Below are 15,003 nucleotides of genomic sequence, written 5' to 3'. Positions count from 1 at the left end.
TGGCTCACCTGGATTGGTGCGGTGCTGAAGGGAAGACACGGCAGTAGAGACAAGGGATGTTTCCATGAATCCCAGCACCCACACTGTCACTGCTGCTTGTAAATCCCGGTGAGATTTCAGTTATACCTAAGCAATCAATAATTCTTTTAGCCCTGCACTGAGTTCTGTAAAATCCCTCCTTGATTTTGTTCAGCCTGGAAATGGCAAGCAGACACTTTTAAGCATTCTGAGAGTATTTTGGCTTTATGAGGCTCTCATCACATTGGCCACATTGGAATCTCAAAACTGTGTAACTTTCTTCCTAAACTTTTATTCAACAGCCATCACCTGCATGTTATCTTCTATGTTTTGCTTGTTAGAAAGCAAAATTATTTGTTCTGGTATTGATTAGGACAAAATAATGTGTGTATATATATATATATAATTTTTTTTTTTTTGTAGAGTGCCATTCTTCTTTTTTGCCCCCTCGTTTTTTAAAAGCAATTATAACCAGGAGTTTTAGTATTAGGATCATGGAAATTTCCCCACTAATATCACAGGACAATCAGAGGAAGCAAAGGACATCCACAATAAGCAGGAGGAGGAGGCAGTGAGTGTCAAAGCACAGCTCACAAAAAGAGACTACAATCCTTTAAGAATATTGTATTGTTTAAAAATCTTGCTGTATTGCAGTGCAGAGAATACAACTTCAGTGAGTTTCTGCACATTTAATGAAGCAATAACCCACTTGTCTTCTCCCTGAAGTTAATAAAAAATTAGCCTAACACCAACATAATGCTATCCTTGATTATTTGAGAAAATCCTCAAAAAGCTGAAATGGTGAATGTTTAATAAGGGGAACACACTTCTTCAGGACCTCTAAACTATATATATATACATAAATACTAAGCTATCTGCTTAATTTTATTAAGGCAAACACTGCTGCTTAATTATTTGCTTGATTTTATTAAGGCAAACCCTGTTGCTTTCAAATCTCCTAAAGTTAATCCCTAATGTTTACACTCATTTTGCTGTTTACATTGGCTTCATGAACCTTCAGTGTAAACAGAGAAAAAGAAGTAAGGATTCTTCCCATGAAACAGCTCAAGAAAGAAATTCTGATATCACTTAAATGAAGCGTGCTTCCTGTTTCAACATAATTAAATTCTGACATCTTAAAAATAAAAACAAAGAGAAGGGAAAAAAACCACCCTAATTTACTCTTAAAGCTACAGACATCTCAAGGATAAAAAAGAACTACAGATGGCGAGATTATTGTTACCTATGAAGGACATTCCTCCTGGTGTTCTTATTTGGGTGTCTGTTTAAACAGAGAGGTTTCAGCCAAAGCAATTGCTGTTTCTAGGATCAAAACTAACATTTGTTCTGCACAAGGAAAAACATATTTCCTGGTTCTAATGCCCTCACAGAATCACAGAATATGCTGAGCTGGAAGGGACCCACAAGGATCACTGAATGCAGCTCCTGGCCCTTCACAGCTCCATCCACCATGTGCCTGACAGTATTGTCCAAATGATGGTGACCTTAACATCACAGGTGCCTTCTGCCATCCCTGTGAAGGTAAGACCAGATTCTTGCAGCTGGACTATGTTTATAACACCAAATAAAACAAGTGAAGGCACTTGGCTTTTTGGCCAAGTACCAAGACCTGACCAGATCCATTTTATAAACCAGTTGATTTCTTTCCATGGACCTACAATACAACTGTTAGCATGTTTGTGCTTTTTTTATTCACTCTTTCTTTTCCTGAAAAAAAAGGGTTATTGGAGTGACATTTTCATAGTATGAAGCTGAGAACACGTGTCCTATGCTCTGGAGAGTCTGAAGGCAGTGAAAAAAGGTGATTCTAGGCACAGGAAGAGAGAAAAGGGGAGGCTGGTCTGGTGTTTGCCTGGGGTATGCTGGCTGCTGAAATGGGCTGCACACTCAACATCTCCTGGTCTGGATTCTGTCTGGGACAGTGGGAGCTGACATGAGCCAAACCTTTTCCAGGACACATGCTTGCAGTTAAACATAATGGGCAATTAGCAGTTCAGTGCTTAAGCTCATTTCCAGGCCCTATTTTTTCTATTGCTGTGGTCATAGTTTTAGAGTCCTTTGGGCAAAAAAAAAAAAAACAACCCACCCCACATTAAACTGCATGTGACTGGTAGAGATTTATTTTATTTTAGAAGGTCTCAGGCCAGGATTCCTTGAAGAAGCTTAAGTTTCTGCTGCTGGCTGTTTGACCCCTCCACCACCAGCTGTCCTGGCATGGCTGTGTGTGCAATAAGAAGCCTCCTTGGAATATAGATTGAGCAAATATAGCTATGACAAAGTTGAGTAGAAGCTTGGGCTTAAGTACAAACAACATATAGTGACAAATATTCTTAGAAACTAATCAAGATTTTAATAACTCCAGGTAGAGTTATTACAAATACACATTACTTTTGACTTCAGGATTTTTGCTTCGGTCCCTGTCTTATGAAATAAAGATAAAACTTCAATCTAGCAGAGAGCTAAAGCTAAAATTTTTCTACCTCTCTGGACTGTAAAGGAATCATGCAGTGTGAAATGGTGCTGGCATCAAGGCATGGGGCCTGCAAGCATCCAGGCAGCAGGCTGTACAATCTTCAGGCCTTCAGTTGTATTTCCAGTTTTACCTTCAGGTCTTTGGTGGCCCAAGACTTTTAGGAGAAAACATACTGAACACACTTATTGTGAGAGAGGCTTGACCACCGTAGCTGAGTGAGGTCAATGAAGCTGCAGAAGTACTTGGGGGGGAGGGGAAAGGATAAAATAATCATAATCATAAGTAATTCAAAGGTTGTGCATTGAGGCTTTATAAATGCTCATCCCCATCTGCATAGAATAAATACAAGAAAAATAGACAAAATTTTGCTGGTTTCCTTTAGAGTCTGTCATTATTTTATGTTGCTACGGAGGGCAAAAGTTGCAGGAGAAGAGGTAGAAATATTTATACATACCACGTATCATGGAAATTATTTGTCTGTAGTAGAAAACATACTCTGGGTGTTAGGATTGTGCATACTTTTCATGGGAAAGAAGTGGCTCTCTTGGAATGCAAGCCTCCCTCATTCCTGGCCTTCACACTGCAACATCGTAAATAATACAGCAAGCTGCTGCCCCAAAGTCAGAGCTTGGAAAGGAAGAAAAAGATACAGACCTTGTGTGCCTTGGTGAGCAGAGAAGTGCTGAGCAAGGCAGGGTGTGTAAGAGGGCATGTGCAGTTCCAGTCAGGAGAGAACAGCTGGGGCCACTGAAGGAGGGTCAGGTGGGTGTTGTGTGGCTCACCAGATGCAGCCAGTGCCAGAGAGAGCGGAGAGCACCCCAATGCCCGGAGACTGAGGGCAGAAGAAGCTGCTTTCTGCATTTGTGGAGCATGGCCAGGCTGTGCAGCAGCAGGCATCCCCCAGCTGTCAGCCTGGGTCACCCAGGCTCTCAGGAACACAGCCTTGGAAGCCCTTTCCATCCTGCAGGCCCATAGCACGGAAGCGTTCTTTGCTTTCTTCTTTTCTGCAGAGCCACTCCCTGGGTATTGATGCTTGTGTTGCTCTAGAGCCCCTAGAAGTTGCAGGCAGTCCCTTGATGTGGTCTGCAGAGAAGTCCTCAATTCAGGCAGTTGCACAGGCTGAGGTGAAATTCTTTACTTTTGGAGGGGTCTTGGGATGCACTCATGGCTCTTGTTTTCCTCTTTAATGTAACCTCTCTAACCCCAGCAGTCCTGCTTTTTACCATCTCCATTTTCTATTTCAACACTGTTTAGTTTTTCCCCTTTCATTTGTATCACTTGTGATCCCACACAACCATTTGGTTTTTCTGAAGTGTTTTTCTCACCCACTTTCTGTTTTTGTAGGGTGGGGAGAGATGAACTGACACTTTGTTCCATAACAAAATGGGCTGCTATTTCTAGCTGGCATGTGACAAAATTTGCATTTGCTTTTCACCTAAGCCTTTTTTTCATTCCCATTCTTTTATAATAATAATAATAATAATAATAATAATAATAATAATAATAATAATAATAATAATAATAATAATAATAATAATAATAATAATAATAATAAAGTAGCTTGAGAGCACCTCCCTGAAGATTTCTAGTAGTGCTCAGGAAAGAATCCCAACAAAAGAAATTTGCCCATGCCACAGCTTCTGGTCTCCTCTCATAGCCTTCAGCTCCTCTGACATCACACTCTCTTGGTTGGAGTGCATGTTCCCAGGATTGTCTTTGGATGTAAGGGTTTTTGCATGACTCAGAAAGGGAAAGGTGAGAATATGCACAAGTTCAAGATTTTTCCTCATGTTGGTGTAAGAGTATAAACTGGTAATTAATGAAAATAAATCGCGATTGATTAAAAAAAAAAAAAAAACAAACAACCAACCCAAAACTGACTTTGTGCATTTATTAAAAGAGGCAGAAGGGTTATTATAAAGTACAGGTAAACAAATTACACCTTCCCTGCTTGATCTATGAAATTACCTTTTCCAAAGAAAGGCATGTCCTCATGCTGCCAAACATACTGTGTAGTTTCAACTGATGTACTGGTACAGTAAAGTCTTTCTTCTCATATGCCCATTCTTTTGCTAAGCTCTATTTTTCATAGTCACCTTATTCCAAAGTATGAAGTAGGGGAGAGGCTTTAAAAAAGAAATACCTTAGATAACAAGATACAATGTGGTCTTTTATTCTGAAAGATCACTCAGTCGAAACCTTCTGTTTCTCCCTTTGCTTCTTTACCTGCACATTGAATGAGTCAGCCAAAGCAGTTTGAAAAGTCAAAGTACAGAGTGATATTGAAATATGATTTAGCTAAATATTCTTGAAATGTTTAGCTGTTTCTAATACAACAGGATGTGAACTATACTTGAAGATCAATGTAAAAAGTTACCAGGGTAACCTTTGGAAGACCCAAATAACAAGCCTGCTATAATGAAGATATATTTCCTTGAAGCATTCTTAACAGTTTTTCATTTGACATGACAAGAGCATTTCTGAATTATTTCTAAATTAACTGAAAAGGAAAATTCCACATGGGGGAAATTGTTTCATGACTTAACCTACTTTTACTCTTTTCATTAAAGAAATAATGGTGGAGATAGGACCAATTTTAAAGCTTTAAATGAACATTTTCATGTGTTTGTAATCTGCCCAGTAGTTTGATATTTTCAATGCTTTATTTGGCCCCTATGCTTTTAAGTGATTCTGTCTTTTCAGAATTCATAAACTGTTTTTAGGCATATCTTAGGTTATTTAGACCCTAAACATAAATTTCCATGAGCAAAACATTTTTGGGATATGTATTTCCTTTTCTTCCTTGCTTGGATAGCTTCAGAATGACTTTAGCTACAAACTTGGCATGCAGTTGCTTTGGAACAGAATGTCATTTTTCTGAGCATGCAAAAAGAAAATTCTCTCTGAAACAGTGAAGCTCTCCATGCCCTTCCCCACATGACATGTATTTGCAAAAAGTACTTCAGAGTGGCAGTCCTGATTTCATGGGAAATAACCATGAATGGCCTTTGCTATCCTCAGAGTGAGGATCTGACTGATGGCTCTTAGAAAAATAAGTATAGAAAGGAGTGTAGTTCTGGAAGCAGTTATGTGTCTTTCCATATTTTCTTCATCTCTTCCCAAGCTGAGACAAATTACTGTGGACAGACAATAGCCCTGTCTACAATTATAAAATGAAGGATATTTGGCATGAGGTAGAGGTCAGAGGTGGGTTTACGAGTCAAGGACTAGGAGTGGTGAGCAGCAGATGGTGTGGGAAAGAATTTGAGAAGCCAAATTGATCTCTGTGGTCTCTGTCTTTGTGGTGTGAAATCCAATCCTTTCAGTCCTTCCTTTGCTTCCAAGCTCTGACTTGGAAACCAGTTCAGAAATAAAGTTTACAAGTTCCCCATCCCTTCTTCCCACTCAGTCCATCCTAATTAATTTATAAGAAAGGCTACACAAACCAGTCTGAAAATGAGAATGGAAAAATAAAGCTTTTGTTTTCCCCACACCCTCATTGCCAGAGATTTTCTCCCATTTCTTAGAATACCACCCAACATTCAATTCGCAAAGTTGTTCACAATGAGCTTTCTTCAGGCTTCCCTTAATATTGCTTCACTGTGTATAAATACTGCTGTGAAAAAAGACTCAGTGATGGGGACTGACTGCTCAGGCCACTGGCTGGGTCTTTCCTCCAGGAGGCAGGACCTGGACCTGCCCCTGCTCCAGGCAAGGTTCGTTCACAGAGGCTGATAGATGACAAGAGTTAAAACTGTCAGTCTAGCCTAGTCCAGGAGATGAACCACAGCAATTCCTCAGATATGAGTAGAGGAGGATTTAGATAGGCAGAGAAACTACCAGAAAAACTGCTCTACCCCACCTCCAGTGAATTCTCTTCAAAGAACTGAAAATAACAACTTTCCCTTCTGGGATTTTTTCCCTAATCAAACCTATCTAATACCTAATATTTAAATTGTTTTCCCAGTTAACATGAATTTTTGATTTTTTTCTTTCACTCAATTTTAGATATAAGATTTATAATTCATAATCTAGTAATATAAATGTTCCCACTGTCTTTTATTAGTAAAATTGAGCATGTAGTTTATGCTAATTTAAAGCAATTACTTCCTCTTTTTGATTACTCAGGCTGCTGTCACTGTTACATAAAGAATTAAAAATGTGGGTTCATATTCTTTCAAGCCTTGAGTAATTCCTTTCTCAACATATTTATTTTGTGCTAAATGAATGTGTCTTTGTTCTTTCTTGTCATTTCTGCCTTCTAATATTACTTGGCGCGCTCTGGACTAACCAGCCTTTCCCAGGGAAGAATGGTTCAACTAAAGAACACACAGTGCAATTTATTTTTTTACCATTTGCAAATACAAGTAAACAGAGGTAATGCACCCTGGAAAGAGGAAGAAGGAAGGCTTCTCAGATGGTGGCCTTGCCTCTGTTCTTTGGTTGTTTTGCTGGAGGCTGAAAATTCAGCAAAACACATGATTAGCCCATATTTGAAAGTCTCTGTTTTGTTGGAAATGAAGCAAAAGCTGAACTCTGTTCCTATTCAGCAAAGAGTATTAACACATGGTGAAATATTAGTAGCTACTTCAGTGTGACAACACTGAAGGTCCCTGCTTTGTCACATCCAAAGTCAAGAGGTGAACATCATCCCTGTTTGTGTACATGGATTCTCCAGGGACCCTCTTGGGCTCCTGAGGGCAGAAGGTCAGACTTGAGGGTGATGTCCCATCTGTAGTGGGGACAGGACATTAAAGGACAAGTTAATATCCTAATTAAATCAATCACAAGTAGTTTAGCCCTTCAACAAAGCTATATTTAGTAGATACTGTACTATGATGGGGTGAAAGGGGAATTACAGTCAATATATAGGCAGTAGCCCAAGGCCAGGATGAAACATGTCAAAAACAGTGGACCCAAGTCTGGAGAAAATGTGAAAATCTTTAATGGTGATCTTCTTGGCAGCCTACTAAGAAAAAAGAAATACATAAGATATCTTGGAGTCAGCCAGCAAGACTACAAGATGTGTTATGCTTATTTTCCTTGCATGTGCCAGTTAAAATGACTAAAGGTGGCTGGCTAACAGAGGCCTTCAAGCCCCAGAGGAGCAGGGGCCCTCAGCCCTGGTACAACCCTGCTCCTGCTAGGCCCAGCACCTCAGTGCTCAGGGCTCCTGGGGAGGACTCTGGGATTCATCTCCATCAAGCATCAGACAAGGGCTGTTTGGGGACTTCATGACAAAACCTGCAAATCCAGGAGAGCTGGTGCTGGCTGAAAGCTTCTTGGGCAGTGGGTGCTGAGATGCGACTTGGGGTCTTCTCAGATTGTGCATAACATAGGAAGAGAGCTGAGAAAGGCTGAATAAGCCATGAAGTGGATCACTCCAATAGCCTAGAATATTGTTCTTTCCAGTACTGATATTGGAAAGACAGGATGTTGGGATAACAGAGAAGCTACTTGGAGTAAGTGGCTCATTTTTATCCAATATTAATACAGTATTTGGCATCCAAAGTATGATATGTTGCACTTAGATTTCTGTGTAAACGAAATCACATTACATTACACTGTTGTTTTTTATATTTCTACTTAATTTATTTATTGAATGTAATTGTTTATCAGACCACTCATGCAATGTCCAAACTTCTTTAGATCATGTATACTAAGAATAGCTATGGCTACTGGAAGTGGCATAGATTTATATTTCATACATATCTGAGAATATCAAGGACTAGAAAATAGTTTCTGAGAAAGTTTTAAATATCTTTCGAAAAGGAAACAAGAAAACTGACTTATGCCTGTAGGAGATCATATAGCCAGAGCATAAAATGTTAAGAAACATATGGTCTGTATATAAAACATGAACTTAAAAATGAAAACTGAAAGACATTTTATTGATTGAGTTCCAGAAAAACCTAACAGATGTGAAAATGGTTATTTAAAGCCTGAAAAAGGAACTCAAATACTCTTGGATTCTGACTATATTTCAATGAGTCAACAAATGCAGTCCTTACTCCACAGTAATGTAACCTGTCATTCCAATGCTAAACACAGTCTGAGGAAAGGAAAACACTTCATCTGATTGCTTTATGGCCATGTCCCACACTTTAACGATGTTTTGAAGTGAAATCTAAATGTGAGCAAGCTACAGAAAGTGTAGATTTTCAACCTAAAAGACACCATGAATTGTTATAGTTTACTTCCAGGGAGGAACTGAAGCCCATTTATCTCCTAAATGGGATATAAATGCCCAAATAAACGGCCTGGGCTCCCCAGGCCAGCTGAGGGTACTGCAATCTTTCACCCTGCTGGGGATGCTGTCACTGACTGTGAGCACTGTGGCACTCCCAGGAAGTGGCTGCTCCTGCTGAGCCCCTTCTTGTGCAGGGAAGCAGGGCCTGATGGAAAACTACAGCTTTCTCCTCACCTTTCTGGGGCTTCTTTGTGGCACTGTTTTTTTCCTTGTGCAGTAGTTAGTTTTCAGCATTTCAGGACAGCTCTGTGTACTCTTGGCATGGATGCAGTAAAGTGTATGGAAATGCCTTCACTCCAGCTTGGCATTGCCTGGCCTTAGCTCGGGTGCCAGGTGTTAATGGTGTTCTGCTCTGAGTTCAGACAGACTATTTCAGGGAAAAGGCACAGCACTAAACTGATTACCAGATTACATTTTATTTGTTAAATGTTTACTGCCAACAGTTTATAGCCTCTCTGGAGACAGATGATTATGTTTTCCACCATATTATGAAAATAAATCTCCTCTCTTCCTCAGGATGTTTTCTGTTTAAGCAAAATTGAGTATCTGATCTTTTGAGGGACTTGCTGTGGTTACATCACTGCCTATATTTCCTTTAGTAGTGATCTCAAGGGAGTTTGGGAAGATAGTAAAACTTTCTGCAACACTCTTAATTAATAGGGCTGAACAGAGCCAAAAGTACAACTTCCAGTATATTCACCCCCAGCCTGGCGTGGTTCTGTGTTGTTAGCAGTGTCATTTAAGCATACTGTTGTATTTCCTGGACTTTGGATTGGGTTTTTCATGATGTTATAGGATAGCATTTTTCAAAGAGATCATTTTTGGTGCAAATAATTTGCAAAGGCATCCTTGATTCTTGTGGACGCAAATGCAAACATTCTTCCTGATCTTTGGCTTCTTCTATTAAAGAGCCACATAAGGGAATGAACAGCACTCCATATTTTAACAACAGGGAAACACTCTTCTAGGATGTGCCCTTTTCATATTTTCAGGTGCAAAGTGTGCCTCTGATACCACTGAGAGCTTCTGGACCTCTGGTACATGAACCTTTTGAGAACCCCAGCTGCAGAGATTGCAGAAATGTGTTATAGCAGCACTGTTTGAATCTTACCAAGCAGAAAACTTCTTGTTTAGTATTTCCAGCTGAGGGTGGAAAGATATCCTTCCAGCCTGGAATGATCTCTGGGATATTAGCTAAACATTGCTAGGTTTATGGCCAAACTGAAATGTGGAAATCATCAGTTAACCTCCCTTTTGTGCAACTTCTCAGCTAATTACTTAATTCTGAACATGAGGAGTTCCCTTGACCATGTGTGAGTTTTCTGTTTTCAGCTACATGACTGTGCTTTTAAGATTGAAATTTTGTTTGAAATAGCTTGTTTTGTTATCTGCTCAGGCTGTGGTTTGACATGATTATTTAGGGTGTTTCATACCCTATCTAATAGACACAAATTGCAAAGTGCTGGGCAAACTCACTCTGCTGGTTCACACTGGTTCAAAAAAATGTATGTAGGAGGTATACGTCTTGTCCTAGACTTACACAGGCTGTTTGTATTCTTATTACATAAGCTATATGTAAGATATTACATAAGGTATTATAACACTTTCTTTTGGCCGTGGTATTGTTTGTTCTCCTGTACCTGGCAAGAAGTCAACATACCTAACATATTTTTCACTCTGATTTGGCATAATGCAGAGGTGTTCACATCTGATACCAGATCTGTGCTGCCGGGTGATCCAGTAATACAACTTCTGTATCCATTACCATGCCTTACATCACTTTTTATGGGAGAACCTAATCCAAAAATGAGCAAAAATCTCTCTTCAGTCAGATGGCTTTGGATCAAGTCAGTCTCTTATTGCCTTGCTTCCTCCAGGTTGAGACAGACTGGGGACCTTAATAGGTTTTAAAAGAATGCTTAATTTTTCAAGAAAATGATTTTGACTTAAGGTCATTTAGTAAAATGCTATAAAAGTGAATTTGCCACAAATGAGGAGCAGAACATTTTATATTTAACACTGGAATATCTTAGCTAATTTTTTAAAATTATGTATTTATGGGGTTCTTGAAAGTAATCTTCAGTGTAGTTATTGACTTGTTCATACACTTGTCCTGGGGAGAGCAGGAAAGGAACATGTGGTATGATTTCAGTCATGAGATCACCCCTGACTCAGCCTAAGACAGATAGCTAAGGTGTCTAATAGCAGTATCTGCTTAAGCTACAAAAATTAGATGTAGTTTGGGATTTCAAAAACCTCAAATTATGGAAGAGTTTCAATGTGGTTTTAGTTTTCACCTGGCTTAATTACAATGCTCTGTTACCACAGGCTGCTGCCGGTTTCTATTCCTGGCATCAAACCTGAATGCACTCCTGATTCTCTTGAAGTCATACCCATGATAAGGCTCTTGACTGGAGTAAAAAATAAAAGCTGCTCACAAAGCTGTGCCTCAAACCTTTCCAGACCTGTAGAATATTCCCAAGATATGTTTCTCTGCCTTGTCTTCAAAAGGAGTGCACCTGCCATGCCGAGTGGGGCTGGTCTTATCAAGGAGCTCATGGAGTCGGGGAGGTTTCGCATTGCAGTGAAACCACATTGCCTCATCTCTCCAGATAATCATTCACCTGCTTGCACACACATGCTGCTGGCTGCAGACTCACAGTGTGACATGCTGAAGCCACAAAAAAGGGCTGTAGGTTGTTGTGGGAATAGTTGGAAAAAACAGTCAGCAGGCATTTGTGGCATTTCCTTTGAGTTCCTGCATTCTCTGCTTCCCTGGAACATGGCAGCTTATAGACCTGAAGGCTTGGAAGTGGAAGGGGAGCAATGAAGACAGTTTAGGTAGTATTATGGGCATATAGGGCACACTGAAAAAGGACATTACTGAGTGATGGCAGTACCAATTAACAAAAAAATGGCTGCAAAATTTATGATACCTCTTGCACCAGCACAGGCTGGGAGTGACCTGCTGGAAAGCAGCTCTGTGGAGAAGAATGTGGGGGTGCTTCTGTCCATGAGCCAGCAGTGTGCCATGCTGGCCAAGAAGGCCAGTGGGATCCTGGGGTGCATTAGGAAGAGCATTGCCAGCAGGTTGAGGGAGGTGATCCTGCCCCTTTACTCAGCCCTGGTGAGGCCACATTTGGAGTGCCATGTCCAGTTCTGTGCTCCTCAATACAAGATGGACATGGAGCTCCTGGACTTGGATCCACTGGAGGGCAACAAAGATGACTAAGGGACTGGAGCATCTCTCTTGGGAGGAAGAGCTGGGGAAGCTGGGCCTGTTCAGCACAGAGAAGAGATTAATGAGAGGGGATCTCATTAATGTCTGTTAGTATCTGCAGGGAGGGTGTCAACAGGACAGAGCCAGGCTCTGCTCAGTGGTACTAAGCAGTAGGACAAGAGGCAATGGGCAGAAACTGATGCACAGAAAGTTCCACCGAAAGGTAAAGAACTGTCCTGCTGTGCATGTGACTGAGCACTGGACTGCTCAGAGAGGCTGTGGAGTCTCCCTCACTGGAGATATTCCAGAACTGTCTGGACTCAGTCCTGTGCCGTGTGTTCCAGGGTGATCCTGCTTGAGCAGGGAGGGTGGAGCTGATGACCCACTGTAGTTCCTTCCAACCTTACCAATTATGTGCTTCTGTGATTTGCTTCATCTGTCCTCCTTACTCCCACTGTGCACCATTTTACCTCTGTGATTTCTATTAGCACAAGAGTATTTTTCTGTGTTCTTTTCTGATTAGAGACATGAAAAGCCTTAAAGATGTATGTATGTATGTATGTATGTATGTATGTATGTATGTATTGCAAAACCAATGCCCTGTTTTCACCCAGGCTGCTTAGGAATGTCAGTGGGTGAGATGGAAAATAAAGCATCAGGAGGAACAGGAGAATCTCCTAATCTGAGGGCTGATTTGGGAGAGCAAATGCAGGTGTGAGGGAACCCAGTGGGGACTGGGGTGTGGGCCTGGGGAGGGACACAGTGTGGACAAGCATGAGGACCAAAAGAGATTGAGAGGGACATTGATGGCACTCCTCACATGGTGGGAAGAAATATCAGGTGGGAGGACATGCAGAGCCTCAGGCAAAGCAAGAGAAGCAGAGGCTGGTGGTGTGGGGGAATGGGGCAGAGAGAGGCTCTGGCAAACAACATGAGGAGACAGTCGTGGGAAACTGGGTGCATGGTGAAGGTCCCAGTGGTAAGGCAAGGAAAAAAAACTTCACAGTGGTGTTTTTCATCAAATTAACAGTAAAAAGAATTTTTAAAAATTAAAAAAGGTATTAATGACAGAGGCAGAAAGAAACAAACAGCATAGTGACTATGTGTAAAGAGAAAGCTCAGAGGAAACTTTAGAAGAGGAATAGTTCAGATTTAATAATTAAATCTGTATTGTAGGTATGTATTGACAAGGAGCAAATGGCATCCTTGAAAGGTGCCTTGTCAAATTATTGTTTCTTCCTCATCAGTAAGAAATAGGTCTGTGTCTTTTTACCCCCGACAACTTTCTCTGGAATTTTTTTGCTTAAAAGGAAATATTTATTTCTTCAGAAGAACAAAAATTCAGCTTAAACAGACTGAGAGTGCTTTTTCTTTTAATCTTTTGGTTTAAGGAGCTGAAAAATCAGTCTGAGGCTCAGCCAGAGCAGTTACAGATACTCTGCTAGCTGCAAAAATTCATCCCTCTCCAGAAGAGGCTGAAACACATCTCTTAGCAAGGCAGAGTGGGAGCACACACAGAGTTACTGACAAGCACTTCCCTGGAACTCACTGACACGACTTGGAAACATGCCTCATTTCCATTGCTTGGCTAAGGATTTGTTCAGCACGTCCTGAGGAGAATGACAAAGTGCCTTCATACCCAGGGGCTGCTGCCAGGCTGATCCTGAGGACTGTGCTGCATTTCACTGCTCTGCAGTAGGGACCCTCCTGCCAACAACAGGCATATTTCAGCAGTGCACCGAGTGTGACCTCTTGCTTTCAAGCAGGCATGGCTCTGATGCTGGCAGGGGACCAGATGAGTGCAGTGCGGGGCCAGCATTGCTGATTCATCAGCCATACATCTTCCCACACCACCGAAATCCTCAGCTGACCTGTAATCAGGGCAAAGGAGGATGCATCCATTGCTAATGCTGTAACTCAGTCTAGCTTTATGATATTAAAATCTTACCAATTAGTGATGCACTGTGGGATGGGTCTATATAGCTAATCAAAAGCAGAGCTCACACCTTAAATTTTCAAGCCAAAAACAAATGAGTACCTAAATGTAGTGGGAACAAAAAAGACTAACAATACATAAATAACCATTGCAATATATTGTCTGTTGGTTTGCTAGGACTTGTTACAGTATTCCTGCTTAAACTGAAAATGCAAATGTTAGCTGGATATGAGTATGCAGGCAGTTACTGGAAAGAATGGGCAGATTCTGTGTGTTCTTTCTTTTGATTCAAGATACCAAACTACTGCACATGCATGAGAAGAAATACACTTGAATTCTTGCTTTCCACTTTGGGCAGCTACTACCTCACTATTTCCATTCCAAATGTTCATTTATTTTGTTTATCTTTTCTCATCTCTTTCCCAGGACACATGGCTGTCTCCAGAACAATTTCTCCCTACTAAATATCTGCAATGTGTCAGAATTTATTCCTCCAGCCAAAACAACAATCTGTGTAATAATTTCTGCATTATGAAAACAGGCCAACTACTAGGAGTTGGTAAAAATCAAAGTACTCATTTGTTATTTGCTCTGTAGTCTGCGGAAAGAATGAAAATGAAAAGACTATCAATGCCCCAGGAGGATAGTGAACACTCTTATTGCCCAGGAAATAAAAGTTTACATTGAAACTTTGTGAATACCATGCCTGTGCATGTGAAGTTTCATCCTGTTTTAAAAAAAGACTTTCTTTTTTTGATGGTGGGAACTTTTCCTGGGATATAGGAATGATAAACACCAAGAGAGAATCCAAAAGACACTGTCTTACAACTGTTCATGGTCAGATTTTCTGTCCTCATGCTGCTGCCCAAGTTGGTCCAACTGGAGGTGCCTTTTGTGATGCACTTGTGAGATGGTAGCTGCGCCCCCCAACCACCCCAAATTTCAGACAGGGACTGCTGTTGCAGTTAATAGATGTAACACACCCATGAGTAGTGCATCACCTGAGGCAGCTGACTTCCCAACAGAAGATTCTCTCTCTGCTTGAGAGCTGGGAAAAGTCTGATGACTCCAACAAACATTTCTGA

Source organism: Molothrus aeneus, chromosome 2 (genome assembly GCF_037042795.1).
Source record: "Molothrus aeneus isolate 106 chromosome 2, BPBGC_Maene_1.0, whole genome shotgun sequence".
NCBI lineage: Eukaryota > Metazoa > Chordata > Aves > Passeriformes > Icteridae > Molothrus > Molothrus aeneus.
Note: the sequence above shows the minus strand (reverse complement) of the source record.